The sequence below is a fragment of the Phascolarctos cinereus genome, unplaced genomic scaffold, assembly GCF_003287225.1.
Source record: "Phascolarctos cinereus isolate Bilbo 61053 unplaced genomic scaffold, phaCin_HiC Scaffold_5;HRSCAF=322, whole genome shotgun sequence".
In the NCBI taxonomy this organism is placed as follows: Eukaryota; Metazoa; Chordata; class Mammalia; order Diprotodontia; family Phascolarctidae; genus Phascolarctos; species Phascolarctos cinereus.
In genome coordinates this window covers 91,218,325-91,238,309 of record NW_027555958.1, presented here as the reverse complement: position 1 = coordinate 91,238,309, position 19,985 = coordinate 91,218,325, and the positions used below count along the sequence as shown (strand labels likewise).

Here is a 19,985-nt window from a genome sequence, read left to right as displayed (position 1 = left end):
TTTCAGATTACTGATCTGTGGAATACAGAGTTTGATTAGACTAGATGAGCTCTAATAACTCTTCCAACTCTAAATCTATGATCCTGTAAACTTTAATATTCAGGGATTCGTGGAGATGAACCTTTTCATATTTAAGAAATCAAGACAATCTTAATGTTCTATATTTAAAAATACGAGTAGAACTTTAGTGGAGGAAAATACGTAAGACATTTTGAGAACCTACATGGCCAAAATGAAATGATGGAAAGAGAAGGAGCAATCTGAATATCCAAATCCAATTTCCATATGTAGAAGCATCTTTCCTAATTGTAGCAAAACCTGCTTATCCCAGTTTAACCTCAACCATTTAAAACTCATAAGTCATGGAAAAATCCTTCTCATCTGTGAAGGATTACTCAGTCATCGTTTGTAACTGAATAATCTTTTGGCAAGTCAGAACTGTCTGAAAAGCTGTCCTTCCTTTGATGCCCAGTCAGAAGAGCTAGCATGTTTTAAGACTTTAGGAAATTCTTTTAGAACTGTTTTCATAGTTTTGAAATGGGCATTATGAGAGGAATCAGGTTTTCCCTCTTGGGCTAAACCAGTATTTGAAATGAGCCAGCTATTTGTTACTTTAAAAAAGAAAGTTTTTGTAGGGAAAACTCAGGTAAATGGAAAATCTTAATAAATATGTCCTTTATTGTACCTACTCAATTCCCATGATCTCTACCTTTGTTCCACACATAAGGATGATTGTTGTGCACAACTAGTTCACTCGGCTACAGAGCCTACCTAGGACCTAGGATTTCCCAATCACCTCAAGAATCAAGACCAGCTTGATCTTTCACTCCAAGCACACATTGATGAGGCGGGAGAAGAGATGGCAGCAACTCCGTTTATTTTTAGCAAAGCACTTACTTATGTAGTAAAATAACAGGAACTCTTTCTCAAGTTACGATGACGTATAACCCATGCTGTGCTCAAGGACAGTGCATGTACAGTCCGTGCACTTACCTACTACCAATCACAAATACACTGTTAATGACTAATGAGTAACTAGGGAAGTTAGAGATGCATAGAATGGAGCTCATAGAGCAATCACCCGAGAGGGGCCTCCACCCATCAGTGAGACCTCATGAACAGCCTGTGGCCCTCTACATCCTTACAGATCCCCAACAACTCCCCCTTTTTGTTTTTGCCAGAGACGGAGCATATGAAGCTCAGTCCCAAGGTCCTTTATCCAATTAGCAATGCACCTGAGCAAACACGGTCCAAAACACAGCATGGCCAGCAATAGCAAACATAATGGCAATAAAGAAGATAATAAAGACATAAGCCAATGTCCAAGGTTATCAAAAGGGTTACAGAGTTCATCTAGCCAATCAAGTATATGTTGGGCAGTCTTATCTAGCATCAAATCTTCATCAGCCGCCCTTGCAATATCATCAGCAATTTTATATAAATCATCAATATCCAATGCAACAGTAGAATTCCCAAATAGCCCATTCAGATGTCTACATATTCTCTGCCACTCCCATTGGGAGTCATTGTGTTTAACATTGGTAAGGCAAATTAATTCATACCTATAATCACATTTCAAATGTGTTCTATATTCTAAAATATCCAGTTCATCACCTATTTCAATAATGGTTTCCTTCATTCCCTCAAGTATGTGGTAAAATCCCTTTTTTGTGCTTGAAAACCCTTTGATACATTGTGAGCTAATTGATTCATAAAATCAGCTTGAACCATTTCATTTCTTGCAGTAGATACAGATTGAGAGAAAGATGCAGAAGCAGTTATAATAGCTATAAGTGATACAATTCCTAATACTACACATGAAATACATCTCTTCTTCCTAAAAATTGCTAATTGATTTCTTAGATCTATTATTCCAAAAATATGATCAGAACATGACCAATCTTTGAAAATTAAACTTTGCTGTAATTGACCCATTCTTTTGAGGTGTAAAATTAAGTTCCTTCCCCAATCCTGCAGATGCATTCTCTTGTAAAATAACCTCAGGTATTATCTCTCCCCATGTAGCCAGTCTTGGCCATAGTGATTTTGTCACAAAAGTCCATCTTGTTGTATTTCCTGTCTCTGCTGCTGTGTTCTATACCACTGCCGACGATAACGACAGGAGTCACAGCTTGGTTACAAGTTTGTGTAGTGCTGTCTTCTTATTCTTTTGACTCCTTCAATTCCTAGCGGGTCTGTGTTTTCTTTTCTGCTTGCCTTGTCCCTTCTGAATGGATAATGCGGACATCTTTTGTTCTGACCCAAAGTTCTCCATCACCTGTGAAAATAAGAACAAACCCTTGCCCCCAGGTTAGTACTTGCCCTGGGCCCTGCCAGACACCATCAACGTCTCTCCACATGACTTTCATATTGTGTTTAGGAAAAAGGAATTTGTTTGATTTAGTGGTGTCACTAGCACTGTTGTGATTTCCTGCCAGATATTTCATTGCAGGAGAGAGGTTACAGCTGTCGAATTTTAAATAATTTGTAGTATAGAGTGCAGTGTTTAATTGATGCCACAGGGATCCCTGAGATCCCCCTTTTTGTTTTTGGAGCACCATCTTTAATGTACGATTGGCAAGTTCAACTATGGCCTGACCACGAGGATTATAAGGAAGGCCAGTAGTATGACTAATAGAGAACTCAGTACAAAACTTTTTAAAACCCTGCGAAATATATGCAGGACCATTATCAGTCTTTAAGCATTGAGGTGGGCCAGCGAAAGAAAAACAATGAAGCAAATGATTAATAACATAGCGGACAGCCTCACCCTTGAGCAGTAGCAAAAATAAAGCCTGAATAAGTATCAATAGAAACATGAACATACTTTTGTCTTCCAAAGGGAGGATAATGAGTAACATCCATTTGCCATAAGGTGTTAGGTGTAAGTCCCTTGGGGTTGTGTACATCAACATGAAAAGGGGGCTGAAAAGGCACACAAGTAGCACAGGCTTAACAATTTCACTGCTTGTGATTTTGTTATGCCATATAAAGTTCTTAAAGACCTAGCAGATAAATGTAATTGATTATGACTATTCCTTGCTATTTCCACATTCATTGTTAAAGATTTATCAACAAAATCATTACCTTCAAAAATTGGTCCTGGAGAAAGTGTGTAGGACCGAATGTGCAAAACATAAAATTTTTCTGTTCTGTTCTGTATATAATGTTGTATATCATGAAGCAACTGACAGATATTATTACCAGTATTTTTTATTATTGCAGTCTCTAGGTGTTTTAGGATTCCTTCTACATATTTACTATCTGTGATGATATTCATTGGCTCCTTATATTTTTTTAAATGCACAATAGACAGCATATAATTCATTCTGTTGTGTGGTGGTAAAAGGTGTTTTGATCACATGTAATTCCTTTCTTTTAGGGCACCAGATAGAGGCCTTGTTCATTTTTGTGGCATCAGTAAAGACATTGATCCCTTGTACAGGTTCACCTGATGTATGCATGGGTTATATCCAAGGCCAATTCTCAAAGATTACATGATATTTAAGGGGTTTTCCACACAAGCTTCAAATTGATATTCACTTGCCAGTTAGGCATTGTTTGTATTGCCATTTCAATTATTTGTTGAGAAAATGGAAGGTATATGACTTCCAGATGCGTGCCACATAATTTTAAACATCTGTTATCAATTTTATGTATTAAGTCCCCTATCAGGACCATATAATTACTTAAAGTGTTTTTTGACTGAGATGGTAAATATACCCATTCCTAAGCCTTTGTTTCTGATGTATTACTGCTGTTGGAGAATTTGGGGTGTTAAATATAGAAGCTTCCATGCTTTCATGCCTGTCAATCCTGTTTGTGCATGCTCCAACTACTTGTTCCTGAATATACAACAATGTTTGCTTTGCCTCAGGGGTCAGTATCCGGGGTGAATCTAATTGAGGATCACCTTTAAGGCAATCATACAAGGGTATCAATTTATAATTTGGAATGCCAACCTGTGACCAAAGCCACTGTATATCTTCTATAATTTTCTGAAAATCATTAAGTGTTTTCAATTTTTGTAGGTCTGTTGTTGGTGGATGTAAAACTATTTTCTCTTGAAGTATTTGATGGCCTAAATATTGAAATGGTGGATGTTTTTGAATCTTTTCTGGGGCTATTTGAAGCCCATGACTTTGCAACAATTCTTGTGTTTTTTGTAAAATTTCTTGTAACACTTCAGAATTAGGATGAGCACATAAAATGTCATCCATGTAACGCATCATTTTTAGCTTTTTGTAATGGAATAGTAAAAAAGCAATCTTTTAAATCAATAACTATCAAGGCTGGGAAGTCATAAAGCATCGTTAATTTTCCTGACTACTTTGCAATAATAAAAACAGATGAATTTTAAGGAACCCAAACAAGTTCATTAGATTTCGTTTTGTATCTTGTCAGTTTTATGGATAGAAAAAGCACAAACAGTGGGCAGGAGAAAATAACAGCTCTCAGTAAATGTAAAATATCGCGCCCACAAATTAAGGGGAAGTGAATTGAGTTTTAGCTATCTGTTATCCTAGTAGTTTAAATTCATCTTAAAATAATTGATTAGTGGTGATTTATTAGACAAGCTAAAAGTAATTAATATCTATAAAAATTGTATAAAACTTATTAAAAATTATCAAGAAATCATGATTAATTTGTAACATTTTGGTGGTATGCTGGTAGACTGTAGAACAATATACCTAAAGTAAACAAAGGGTGATACCTTTTGTACCTTGTCAGGGGTAATTATAAATCTATGAGACTGAAAGGCTTGTTAAAACTTGGGCATTAATAAGGAGAGTTTGGTAGTAGTAGGACAACTGCAAAGTTTATCATCCATATAATAAATTATTTTTGTCTGGGAATATTTCTGACTAACAAGTTTAATAGTGTTATGAACAAAATTTCGGCACATGGTAAGAAACATTCCTCCTTAAAGGATCACAATAGGAAAAATGGGAAATACTGATTTAATGAGACAACCATACCCAAATTCAAACTCAAAACAAAATTAATTATAGTTCTAAGAGTCTTTTACCTCAAGCAGTAAGTTTCACTGATTATGGCTTAAAGCCAGATACAGTTAATTATTTTCATAGAAATGCAATAAGCAATAAAGATTTACTAGGTCTCACATATATAAGAAATTTTACTTAACATCCTTTCTTTCCCACATTTAAACTTGTCTTGGTGAGAAAGCCAATTATTAGAAATTATTTATATAAAGTTGCAATTTCTCAGTAAGCTAAATGAATTGTTTAGGAACTCAATAACACAAACAAATTCTTCTCTCAGAGCAGACGACCTTGACACATAGCTGGTAGGAGCTTTTGGCAAGCTTACAAAGTTAAGGGAATTGCCTTGTGCCCCTCCTTTTCTCTCAGAAGTAATTAAAAATTCTAGGTCTTAACTTTAAAACAGTAACTTCAAATAACTTAGTTAACATTTTGGTAATTTTCATGAGTGATAAGTTAAATTGTTTTAGCTCTAAGCTGTTCTTTAATCCTAGGTAAAGACAGAAATACCTGATTTTCTAAATGACAGTTATAAAACATCATAGAACAAGAATAACCGGACTTGATAAAATAATTTAGCTGAATTTATACAGTTATCTCACTACCTTTCAGTTTCTTTTAGTTCACATTTTAATAACATCTAAATTATTAAAAATTGCTTGACATAGCACATAAAAGTGTACCAATTTGTAATGAGACTAGATTTTTTAAAACTTGAAACATGCATATTGCTAATGTGAATGAACTAAATTATCTTTAGATTGTGTTCCAATACTTAAAAACTTTTCTTTTTGATCTTAAGAGGAAAACTCGTCCTCCTTATCTTCTCCCTCTTTCTCCCCCACCCCAACCTGGCCAGGGTTGGAATTCGAGAGAAAGGAAGAGAATATTTTTCAACATAATCTTTCAATCTTACACCCAAAGCTTTGGCCAGAGCCTTAGAATGCAAAAAAGAAAGAGATTTTTTTCTCCAAAAGTTTCCAAATCTTTTACTCTCAAATCATCTATTCCTGCTATTCATGCAAACAGATTATATTATTCTTTCTATCCATACTTTTCTTTATTCCTGTATGCTTAAACTTTCTTGCCTTTTGTCAAATTATATAACCTAAATAATGAAGTACTTTTTCTCCCATTCTCTCCCGCATCCACCTGTTCCCAGGAATGCGGCTGGTATTAGGGAGGGGGAAGGGGAGAAAGTCACTATCAGCATTTCAGAACCCAGTTGCAGCCCTTGGCTGCCTGGCAGTGAAAGATCAAATAAATTATAAACATTAGTCACAGACCATCATTCACACAGACACAGACAAACATAGAACAAAATGACAGGAGAATCCAAAAGCAAGAAACTTGTCAGAAATTCCCTACGCAAATGAAATAATACTATTTTTGTTTTATTTTATATCTTCTTTTCATGGTATTCTAAAACCAGGCAAAATCTTTCTTAAGGTTTTGGTTTTTATAAAAGGCAAAACAATCTGTAGTTGTATAGGGACCTCTCGTAATGCCGCTTGAGTCTGTCTAACAGCTCAGGGTATGGAGAGTGTGGAGGGGGGTTTTGAAGCTTCAGCTAAGTCAAGATATAACCTATAAATCTTAGGTCTGTTCTCTCTCTCAGGAGAACCTACTCTACTATGTTAGGTGAGCACAATGAAGAAGTTTGAGTACAGGCAGGGAATTTTCTCTTCTCACCCTATATGTCAGTTTGCAAGCCCATTTTTGTAAGATTATATATCGTGAAAGTGCCCAGGGGAACTGATTTCGGTCCTTTGGTGTTATGAAATTCTGTCAGTTGTTCCCCCACTATATTCCATGGTTCTAAATCCAAACTCCATTCCCTTGGAAGCCATGGAGATGTTATATCAGTAATGTCTAGAAACTCTCTTATTTTCTTGGGAGTTACCGAGCACCCCTGTTCCTTGATCACTTGATATATTACTCTAACATTTTGTTCCTTATCTGAGAGTTTACCTAGATTTTGCCTCATGGTAAGAAATTCTCTTACCACTCCGTAGTCTTGCAATGGGATACGAGTCGGAGACCTCTTTCTAAGAGGCTGCCTGGCTCCAGCAGACCTTGGTGTCTTGATGTGGGTGTCGCGTCTTCTTGGTCCAGACGTGTCCCAACTGTTTCATGTAGCTGTCTTACTCTCCATATCTTCAGTGCAGCTTCACGGCAGCAGTGCAGCCCCACGTTGGGCGCCAGTTTGTTGTGCACAACTAGTGCACTTGGCTACAGAGCCTACCTAGGACCTAGGATTTCCCAGTTACCTGAAGAATCAAGACCAGCTTGATCTTTCACTCCGAGCACACATTGATGAGGTGGGAGAAAAGATGGCAGCAACTCTGTTTATTTTTAGCAAAGCACTTACTTATATAGTAAAATAGCAGGAACTCTTTCTCAAGTTACAATGATGTATAACCCATGCTGTGCTCAAGGACAAATGTACTGTTAATGACTAATGAGTAACTAGGAAAGTTAGAGATGCGTAGAAAGGAGCACCGAACCAGGCGACCTTTGCTCATAGAGCAATCACCCGAGAGGGGCCTCCACCCATCAGTGAGACCTCATGAACAGCCTGTGGCCCTCTACATCCTTACAGATCCCCAACAGATGATCATACCTTTGATCACCCATTATCCATTACTAATTGACCATCACAAACCGGAACTTTGAAATTTGTCTCTCAGTTCATAATATCCTATTTTCCTCTCTCCCACTGCATCACTCTTTCTAAACCGACTTCTTCTCCTTGTTACTTCTAGTTACTCAGCATCTCTTGCTAGTTGTCTAGTCCTTCATTGACCTTATTTTCCTCTTTCTAACCATTTCAATTTCATACTCTCCTGAACTCTAAAGTCCCTTACTCACCTTGTTCTTTTGCTATTAATGCCTGATGAAACTCAAAATCCTGAGTGATTTCTAAAATCTGCCCTTTTTGCTGCTGTTCTAATACTGTTGCAGGAAGTCAGACAGGTATGCTGAATTGATCCACAACATCTTTATGCTATCTAATCAACTGAGCCCACACTGGCCCTCTATGGCAGTCTTTCTCTAATTGACATTTAAAACATATTTCATCACCCGAATTTCCCCTTGAGTGCTTTTCTCTCCCAGAGAGCCATCCCTTATAAAGAATTTTTTTGAAGAGAAGACAGAAAAAGAAAAAAAAATTCACAAAACTGATCAATTTATTTTAAAAATCTACCATTAACATGCAATGTTCCATACTTGTGAACACTCTCCCCACTCCCTCAGGCCCCCCACCCCCACCCCCTGGCCCCCTTCAAGGGCCAGGGGAAGGTGTCTTTTCATATGTGTTTTTGGAGCTAAGTTTTTTGTTTATAATCAGTGGTTGCAATCAGGATATCTGGCACAGTTGAACTCAGAGTAGTTGAATTCAAAACATTAAGAAAGATGAACAGGGAAATAATATCCCTAATCAAATGTTTAAAAGTTCATAGACAACAATATAAAATATATATGTGTATGTATGTGTGTGTGTGTGTGTGTGTGTGTATGTATATGTATATATATGAACTAAATTGCCATAGCAACTAAGATTGTAGAAGATTTTGTAGTGTCAAACTCAAATAGAAATGGAGGCTGCTGATCCATACAAAAGTATCATTGCAGGCTTCATATTGAGTGAGTTTTAAAATGTAATGTTACATATGATTCACTTCTTTTGCTTATTTTGTTAAATTTTTCCAATTTTATTTTAATCTGATTGGAGTACATTCAGTAGCATTGAGTGCCATATGTTTGACACCTCTGATTTAGGCAGTGTAATTGTAATAATTTCAGTATTCTACTAACAGAATCTGACAAGTCAGAAAAATAGTACAGAAAAAAGTTGCAGATTAAAATAGAATGCTGAAAAAACTAAATTTGATAGACATAGCTAAAACTGAACAGGGATATTATATATTTGACTAAGCATTCATGGCACTTATATAAAAAACTGATTACTTTGTAACACAAAAGTACAGAAAGGTAGACATTCTAAGTACTTTATAGGTGATAATGCTACAAGAGTAATGATTAAGGGATTAGAAAATGTAGATTTAAGTGAAGATTAAAAACTAATTACAAAAAAGTAATCCAAAGACTGAAGTATAGAAATAATAAAAGAAATAACAAATATAATGACAGTAGTAATGGGTGATATATGTTATGGGATATAGCTGAGTCAGTAAAATTGACAGGCCTTGGCCACAGTTTGGATATGGGGATTGAGAGACAAGGAAGAGTTGAGGATGATACCTGTTGTGATCCAGAATGACCAGGAGGATGGCAGTATCTTCAACAATAGTAGGAATCTTTGGAAGTGGGGAGAGTTTGGAGGGAAAGATAATGGATTTAGTTTTGGATATGTTGAGTTTAAGATACCTATGGGACATCTATTTTGAGATCTCTATCTCATGAGAGTCTGAAGGTCAGGCAAGAGGGTAGGCTGAGTAAGCAGATCTGAGAATTATCAAAGTAGAGATGATAACTGAAACCATGGGAGCTCATGAAGTCCCTAAGTGAAATAGTATAGAGGGAGAAGAGAAGGGTGCTCAGGACAGAGCCTCGGAGGACACACACCTTCAACAGCCCTGTGTGATGAAGAGGAGCACTTTAAACATAGCTGATAGCTTGGGTAAAGGCATGGAGTCCAGAGACGCTGGTGGGCTAGTTTGCCTGAAATATAGAATGTGTAAGGGGGATTGATGCATAATTGGCCTGAAATATTTATATCTGTATCTGTTATGGTGTCATGCTTATAATAGGCATTCAGACATTTATGTAATGAGTACATGAACATAGAAGGGTAGAAGGCAAGCCAGATTTGGGTAGATAGCCAGGTAAAATTTAATAATGTAACTGTTTTCGCTGTCATAGTGATGTCATTTATTAATGAAGCAGTCTCATAGTGACAATCAGAATACTTATATATTTTATGTATTTAGAGAAATCTTTATTTTTGAGAAATTTGGCTTCTCACAAGAGGTTAATTAATTATAAAAAAATTGGCTGTTTGATTCCAATGCTCTATTCAGCCATATAGCACTGCAGAATTTGTTATGCTGCCCCGTAGGTCCCCAAAAATTAAGAATCAAGAGCCTACTAACTTACCTGTCTGCTAATTCGATAATGACAATTCTTTTTGAAAAACAAAACCCCAAAGCAAAATGCCAAAGCTCTCTTTCTCTCCAATAAAAACATCCCCTCACACTGCTTTATCTCTCAGTCTTTGGGAGCTGCCCTTCCACGTCCCTGTCTTGCTATTTCTAAATGCCAAGGTTGTCAGCCTCTACCATTTTGCAATATAGTGCCTGAGGCAATTTCCAGGAACCAGTTAGAAATGAGACCAAGCGTAGGGCAGGGCCAAGTAGCTCCTTACCAATTTATCTTGATTGTCTCATGATAGTTAGAACACAATACCACAAAGGTTCCTTGCTTACCTGGCAAGGTAGCAGATTTATCAGGCTACATGAGGCCAACTCGTTTCTGGTACAAAACAGAACAGGTATCTCGTGTGCTTAGTTGGATCAAGTGGACTTCAGAATGGACGTCCAATAGTTCTCTCAATGGATAGGTAAGTACCATTGGGCATTAGATATTCTCTCTTCTTTCACATTCTGTCTTATAAATACTTCAAAGGAAAAGGTAAATGCTGTTATATTTCTACTAGATTTGTTTGGCTGGTATTCCGTGTTAGGTTAGTTCTGAGATACTTCTTTTTAATGTTTAAAGATATCCTTCTTATGCCTAAAGATTGAATGACAAAAAGTTTCTCAACAATTTTCCTGTTGTATATTGTACTATGTATTACCATTTATTTTCTTGAATTTATTGTTTAATAAGAAGTCACTTAGATCTTTTAGAGATTTTAAAATCTTTATATACTTCATTTTAACTATTCTTGGTGATTTTGGATTAAAGTACTAGGATCATCCAGCATCATAGATCCAGAGCTGGAGGGGAATCTCAAATGCCCATGAGCTGTTCTCTTACTTTGTAGCTGAGGCACTGAAGCCCAGGGAAACTTGACTTGATCCCTTACACTTATTTTTGACGACTATGTTAATGGAGGAGGAGCCAGGCTCTGGCAGGGCTTATCACATTTCAAGTCTTTAAGGATAGCCCCAATGACGAATTGTCCGTCTGTTGCTGGCTAAGGTGAACAAGGCCAACAGGGGATAAATTTTTTCCATCACAACACTTCATATTTATGATTTACTAAGAGGTATATAATGTATACTAGTTATGAGATATATCATTGGACCCACGCTAAAGTAGCCTTATGGTGTTTTGTTTTGTTTTGTTTTTGCTTTTTGGTTAGGCAGTGAAGTTAAGTGACTTGCCCAGGGTCACACAGCTAGTAAGTGTCAAGTGAGGCCAGATTTGAACTCAGGTCCTTCTGACTCCAGGGCTGGTACTCTATCCACTGCACCACCTAGCTGCCCTTAAGAATGTATTCCTTCTTTTTTTCTTTTGGTGAGGCAGTGGGGTTTAAGTGACTTGCCTGTGGTCATGTAGCTAGTGTCAAGTGTCTGAGGCCAATTTGAACTCAGGTCCTCCTGACTCCAGGACCAGTGCTCTAACTACTGTACCACCTAGCTGCCCCCATAGTGGTTTTTTTTTTTAAAGTGGTTATAGTTAAGTAATAATTTTTAGCTAGTAGTTTGGCTTTTACATAGTTTTTCTTGAGGTTTTATATAAGGTTACTCTTAATTTTCAACAGTGTATTTTTAAAAATAAGTTTTAGAGGAACTTGTTATTTTACCAGGTAGGCCTTTTGAATGTCATACTTTATGTTCATTTTCAATAAATTCTGCTTTGTTTCAGTTTAATGATTTGCTGTTCCACTATTAGTAATAAAATGTGCAAATAGCTTAATTTTAAAATAATATAAAAAAGATAGTATGGTGGTTACTGGAAAGAACTTTGGGAGTCAGGAGACTGAGATTCTAGTAAGTGCTAGTTTACTGACTGACCTGTTGAGGAAGTCATTTAATGACACCATGTCTCAATTTCTTTCTTGACAAATAGGAATAATAATAAACTTGCCTTTCTCCAACTTATAGGAATATTATGGGGGAGGAAATAAAATTTATTTACACACACACACACACTTTGACATCTTTGGAACAAATTACTATATTAATACAGGACATTATTTTAATTTTTCTTCTCAGAATATTCTTTTGGAAATTATGATCACCTGTTATTGAGTAATACCTACTGTGGCAGGTTTCTAGAAAGATAAGGTGTGAACTGATTCTAGCATATCTCTACTTCTTTTAGATACTCGGTATATGCCCATCTATCTCTCTAGAATCATATAAACATAATTTCACTTAGAAGTTAAGTAGTTATAAGGCAGATTAGAAAGAGTTTATAGCTCCCCTAGTTCTTTACCCTTTCTAGAGTGAAAACTCCACATATTTCTGGCCTGAAAAGCAGAAGCCTGTTTAAAGAAGAGGCAAGAGTAAAATCAAGAAGGAGATAAAGCCCTTCTTTCATTGTTTTTCTTCTCTGTCAAATGAAGTGATAATTCTTTCCCCCTATGCTTTATTGAGTCATTATGAAAATAAAATGAAATAATAAGGTATGGGAAAGCAGTTTGAAACATTTTTAAAGATTGTATGAGTGTATGATATCTGTTTTTTTATCCTTCTTTTTCCTTTTCCAAAAGGTATTTTAGAAATGCATTTTGTTGTTTATGCCCCAGTCACTTTCTAGTAGTCTTTTCCCGTAGTACTATCCTTTGCTAAAACCAACAATGCTATTAAGTAAAATTTTGCAATACATAGTCACCTGCCAGGTCTGCCGTATTTTCGTCCATAGCTTATCACCTCTCTACCAAGTGTAAGGAAATTTATTCCATTGTCAGTCACCCAGAACCAATATTGATCATTTTATTGATTTAGTTGATGTGATGGTCTTTAGTGCTATCTTACTTAAATTATTGTAGTCATCATATACTGTTTTGGTTCTGCTTTGTCCTTCTCATTTTCATTTTCTTTTTAATCTCTCTTCCCGAATCCTCATATTTACTGTTCCTAATAGCATAGTGATATTCTATTATGTTCATATGTGAAATGATAGATTTCCAACAGAATAACTACAAAACTATAAGATATTTGGGAATTAACCAAAAGTAGTTGTGAACTTAAATGCATACATATTAAACAAGAATAATCTTTACAGACACAAAAGGAGACTTAAATAATTAGAGATTATCTTTGTTTTTCACTTGAGAATTGTGTTTTCTCCTCTTAAGCCTAATATTTATTCAGTTATTACTAATAGATTTTGAACATCTTAAAATAGACATATGCAGCATCTGCTCTCTGAACAAATTCATCTTTCTCAATCAGGTCAACATGTTATACCATTTAACAGATTGTCTTACTTTAGTTTTTCCCTTTAAACTACTTGGCTTATCTACACAGGATTACAACTTTGAGAACACAAATTTGACTCTCCTACTTTTTGTCTGAAGTGACAAAGGAAAGAGTCTGTTTTTTCCTTTCCAGACAGAGATTGTGTATTGCCAAAGGATATTATCATAATAAAGCAGGAAAAAAAATTGCTTCTTGCTTTTAGATTTCTAGTGTGTTTTCACCTCTGTTATATGACTTGATTTTTAAAACCAACTTGGGTGGTTGTTAAGGGAAAGAGGGAGGTCCTGGTGTAGGTGTCACTGGAGAGATTCTATAAGGTCCTTGTAAAAGTTAATATAAAAATTGCCAGCTATAACTGATAGAAAGTTCTCGAGTAATGGAGGGCAGCTGACTAAGAGACAGGTTTAAGGAGGAAGACAGCTGTACTCTGGCCCTGAGTAGACTGCCGTGAAAGAGACACAGCCATTCAGCCCATTGTTCCTTTTCCAGCCCTGTAACATTTTTATGTGAACATTTTCAAAAGGAAAGTGATGTAGGCATAGATGATACTTCGAAGTTACATCTAACAAAATGAATAAAAAAGCATTTCGCAAGTGCTTTCATTGTGCTTAGTGGTAGGGATATAAACAAGGGAAAAACTTCTCTGCTCTCAAGAAGCTCAGAATTAAGTTGGTGGAGAAAGTGCAGGGCATAAGACTTGAGCAGTAAGGTAGGGTGAAAGACCCAGAATTCCTAGTACACAGCAGCAGTTCAAACGTCAAAGCCCAGAAGTCCTGAGGCTGTACCAACAGGTCAGGTGACCGTGCAGAGGAGTATGGAAAGCGTAGCTGCAGGGCAGATAGCAAGACCTGGAGGACTTTAGGATGCAGTGGAAGGACAAAGGGTAAGTCCTGATGGTTCTCCATCTCATTGGTATGTGTGTAGTTGGTGGCTCCTGGATCATCCAAATGGTATGATGATATTTGCATGTCATGCATCCCGTTGAGTCATCCCATGGGGTCTGGGTAACCTGCAGACTGTTGGGATAGTGATGAATGTTAACAGATAAATTCCCTGTTTGCTTCTATCTTTCATTTAGGTAGAACGTGAGCATAAATAGTCTATAGTATTCTGCCAACAACCATTTCTGTGTACGAAATGTCATAAAAATACCATCTAGAAGATGTATAAGCAGAAAGCAACAGCTAATTATGTAGCAGAACAAATGATAATAGATAGGCTCAGGCTGTGTCTTGAGTATCACTGCAATGGTACCAATAGATGTTTTAGAAAACCTTTCACCATTTACACATATGCAGCACTGAGGGGGGAAATTTTTAGTAGACCTTTTACAGGAGTCATCAAAAAGAAAAAAAAAAGTAGAGAAGAGAAGCCAGAAACTTAGTCTTTTCTGTCCTACTTTGGAAGGCCCAAATCTCAGGTCTTAATCTAGTTCATTTGGTAAGTCATACCGGATCTTTGTACTTCACAGTAGATCTCCTGATGCAAGGTGGTGATAATGAACTGGAACAGTACCAGAAGTATCAGGGCCACAGTGCAGATGATGACACCTTCAGCATAGTCAACAGTTCTTCATCATGCATCTGTAGTAAAGTGGCTAAAAGGTCATAAGTCTCATCTATGCAGTGTGTTCCAGGAGCTCAGTTGATACTGATACTGCCACCCACTCAGTATTTCCTGGCTTATCTACCAAAACCTTTCCTCCAGGAGATCCTCATCAAGGGAATGATAACTGAATCTTTGCCCCATAGAAGGATTTCTGCCCCCTTCTTCCAGAGGGGCTAAGTAAGGACTTGCCTTTACCTTCACCGGGCCCTCAGAATTACCACCAGATTGGCAGTTGATCCACCCTTAGGCTCTGCTGTTCTTGTAATGGCTCTGGTATGTTGGTTTAATTCAGTGGAGAGCGTTTGATGTTTCTGATGGTGCTAACATAATCCTCAAACAGCTTTATGCAGTGGGAAGGAAGCATTGGCAAAATTCTTCCAGTGGTCGTAATCCCAAAAGGGAGAATCTGGTTATCTAGTCCTTTTCACTCCAGGCCCCAGACCACTTGGCTAACCACTGCCTAGGAATCCGTGTAGATGGAGATCTTCTTCTACCTTACCCTCCAAACTCTCTCACATGCCAGCCATGCATCCTGGAGTTCAGCCCACTATGAGCACTTTCCAGAACTGCTGTTCCCTAAAATATGTATCCCCTCTTACTGGTTTAGTGGCTACTGAAGCACATTTTGCATGTTCTCCTCTCATATTGGAAAGAAAAGTCATTTTATAGGTGGAGTCTTATTGGACTAATGGAAGCAGCAGGATTCCAGGGCCTAGTCTGGAGGTCTCAGTTCTGGCATGGGCACTGATGTCAGAGGGATCCAAGCAAACATGATTTTGGATGTACCATTTTTATTTATTAGTACAAGTCTCTTGGGCCCTACGTAATCTTTTTACCGCAGTCACGTTGCATCACGGGCAACTCTGAACAAAGGGTGATCTCTCTGTTATCTATTCAGTGGCAGTTAGGACCTTAGTGGGCAGCTGCTTTTCAAAAGTACAATTGTGAGTGGCTGCTTTGGGGAACTGGTAACTTCCAAAAGGCCCACTCAGCCTGGTCTTCATGGATTAAAAACACAGTCCCAAAGAGAGACCTAATGGAGAGCCTACGTTACATATTCCAGGGCTGTAGGATTTTCTTGGCCTCATTTCAGGGTTGGACTTGGTAAATATGAACCGTCAAATACCTGGGTCAGTCCTGATGGGGATGTGGGCTCACTGCAACCTGAAATATTCAGTAAGTCTCTGGGTTTCCTTCTAGCTAATAGGAAAGGAGAAGTTATCAGTGCCTTATTTGGGCTGTGCCTGGAATTCTCTAGGTTTTCTCTACCTACAGTATTCCCTAACACTTGACTAAACAGGCTGATGCTTGCATTTTCTTAGGTTTGATTTCCCCACTTTGTTCCTTATCTAATGTAGGACCCGAGGCACCATGGCCTGATCTGGCCTGGTCAACATTATATCAATTATATAGTGTTGTACATCGGTATTCCCCAAAAGGGAAGTCTTTTATAGGTAACCCTGAGGAAGGGCAATAAAAGCCAGATGGACTTCTTCCCAGGTGGAAGCAAATTTCTCTTGACTAAACTCAACCACAGGAACAGAAATAGCAACAATAACAGTTATAGCTCTTATATACTGCTTTAAGGTTTACAGAAAACTTTATATATATTATCTCATTTTATCTACACGAAAACCCTGGGGAGTACGTGCTGTTATTATCCCCGTTTTTATAGATGAAGAAAATGAGGCAGATAGGGCAAGTGACTTCTCCTGGTTCATACAGTGAGCGTCTGAGGACAGATTTGAACTCAGAGCTTTCTGATGCCAGGTCCAGTGCTCTATCCATGGTACCACCTAGTAGTCTCACAAAAAAAAAGCATCAGTAACTCCATACTACTCACCACGGACCTGGAATGCTTTGCCTCTACAACATTGACGAGTTTGAGAACGGCAGTAGTTACAAGTATAACAATTTGTTCAGTTCCCTTTGTCCACACTGTCCAGTGCACCAGGGGCCACCTGCCTTCCTAATGGGCAACACGAGGTTGTTCTAAGGCAGGCCTCCACAAAGGATTTCTTCTACATACAAAGGATGTTTTCCTTTACAATTTTTGCAGGCCACCTTTGTTTTAAAGTTTTAAAAAATGTTTTAAATCAGCAGTACAGAAATTGCCACCTTTACTATTAAATATCATAGTGCTAAATAATAATTCCTGTACTCTCCTCCCTCCCCCACTCACATACCCACACCAGCAAGACATTGGGACCTCATTATTCTTCTGCCATTTTCAGTTTTGATTTTGTCAGTATATTTACTGACAGACTATGTGCTCTATAGACTCTAAATGGATAGAATACTAAAGACTTGGGTTTAGATTATTCATATGTAAAATCATGATAGTAATAGCAATGGTACCTACATGACAGTATTGCTATGAGATTCAATTAAAGATACATCCATACGCATAAAATATAAAATATATGCACAAACGCATATACACATATAGTCTTTGAAACACTATAAATATTAACTGTTACTATTTGACCTTTACCTAGTTACTTAATTTTGCTGGTCCTCTGTTTATTTATGAGGGTCGGACTAGTTGACCTAAAAGGTCTCTTCCATTTCTATTATCCTAGACTTACAGATGACTAGTAATAGTTCTTAGACCAAGTGAAACTGGAGTCAAGGAATTATAAGAAACAGAACCACTATTTGGAGGAAAAAACTGAGACACGAACCCTTATTCTGATGTCCCCAGGAAAAAATACTGGTAGTGACAAAAGCCAAAGAAAATACTTTGGGAGATATCTCCCCGAGATTGAAGCCATTCCATGTAACCCAAAAGCTAGCTGTTTTGGGCATGGATTGTAGTTGTGATAACTATGATACTAGTAAGTTTCAGTAATGCTTTCTATTTTCCAAAGCAGTTTCACACATTCTCTGTGTTCTTAGGAGGCAGCTAGGCCTTCCTACATCTCCCAAATTATCTTGTTATTTCTTTATCTCTTTGTATGTTCAAATATGTTTACACATTTCAAACTTGATTTGATCTTGGCCTGAGACTAGTTTTGTTGATGTGAGGAACACAGAGTTCCTTGAACCCACACTCACCTGTACACTGAGTGTAACAGTGCTCATCAGAGTTCAGTTAGCGTACCATATATGTGAATTTAATTTTGCATCACCTTTAGCGAGAGTATTATGTCACAAGATTGTTATGAGTTCTACCTTTTAAATGAGTCAAACTTTAAAAGCATGGCATACTGGAAAGATCATTTGGCTATGAGTCAAAAGATCTGCATTCTAATCCTGACTCTTAACATTTACTGGCCGTGTGATTTTGGATAAATTAGATAACACTTGATCTTTAGTTTCTTCATTTCTCAAATTGTAGGTTGGATTCAGTGATATATGTACGAAGTCCTTTTACACTCTAATTGTATGATCTGTTGCTTGTGGCTTTTTAACTTGTTTTTAGGCTGACTATGAAAACTTAATATTTTGTTGACTTGTGGAACAAAGGAGAATTTAAAGTAATATGACCTTATATTGAAAGATGACTTGACAAAGCTCATATATAACTTATTTTTTAGGGAAACTTAGAAATTTCAGTTAGCAAAAATTCTTAGCATGCATTAGAAAAAGTATTTACAATAAAATTGCTTGTCCTAAGCTCTGTTGCCTGAATTCTGCCTTTGTTCCATAAGTATTCTTCCATTTCAAGCCCTTGTGAATTAAAAAAAAAAATTAAGAGAGTCTGGGTGCTAGAATTGAATTTACATACAATGATAAGAGACAAGTAAGTTAAAACACATGATTAGAAAATTAGAAACTTTTTAAAAATAGAAACTAAGGAAATATAAATTCCTGTCTAAAACCAGTGCCTCAGGGTTGCTACAGGTCAATTGACTTATATGTTATGTTAAATTGAATTTGTTTTACATTTTCAAATTGAATAATTCTTGATGGAATTTAGTGGTCGCCCCCCTTCTTTTCATCTCAGTGCTTTGTACTGTGAAGAGCAATTAAGTTTCTAGGGGGAAATAATCAGAAAATGTCATATTGTTCTAAAAACAGATTATGTTAAATACAGGTTATTTCTATGAAATTTCTTTGAAATGAAATTTTTTGAAAGGAAAAAATATGTATAGTATACTGAAAATTAATTCTAAGTAATGGCTGTCAGGTTTTCTTGAAGATAAATTTTTGTGGGAAAGAACAGCTTAAATTTGCCTCTAAAGAGTCCAAAACTAGATTTACTGAAACATTTTTTTTAAAAAATCAATTATATCTGCCATAAGTATTCCAAATTTAGATATAAATGAATTGGTGTTTATGATTTGGAAGTAGTGGAAAGTGACTTGGCATTATTTGATTTAAAGATTTGAAACATAGTTTCTTAATAGTGACTTTTTGTTGTATCACTAGACTGGTTTAATATTTTGATGAACTTGCTGGTAGAGATCATCTTAATAGGAAGAATTAAATTACTGTATATTACTTTTTGGAGGAGGGTGTTTCTGAAGATTCCAACTACTAAGATCAGAAGTAAAGTATTATCCTAATTTAAGAATTGTATGGTTCACATGAGATAATTAATGTTTTTATTCTTGAATGAATTCCTAATCTTATTTTTGTAAGATTTTAGGTGGCTTACCACAGTATTTTGGGATTGACAGTTTAAGGCCCTGTTGCTATAGTATATGTCACCTCTTTTGAATAGAATATATTACAACCAAATAATTTTGATTAAGGTGATTAAGCTCATTACATGTCCAAAGTGTGATTTGGTAACTAGTAAAAGTTGTGTGTGGTAAACTATATTTTTTTATTAATTTATTTTGATTTCTCAACATTCATTTCCATAAGCTTTTGAGTTTTAAATTATTCTCCCCCTCCCTCCCCAAGACGGTGTGCAGTCTGATGTAGGCTCCACATATACATTCCTATTAAACATTTTCACATTAGTTGTAAGGAAGAATTAGAACCAGTAGAAGGAACCATAAGAATGAGGAAACAACAAAAA

The 19,985-nt window shown here is 36.7% G+C and overlaps 1 protein-coding gene across 8 annotated transcripts in view; it reads left to right on the top strand.

The window, feature by feature from the left end:
- Positions 1 to 19,985, top strand: part of MAP3K4 (mitogen-activated protein kinase kinase kinase 4) — a 153,882-nt gene that overhangs the window by 50,785 nt on the left and 83,112 nt on the right. The window lies entirely within an intron of this gene.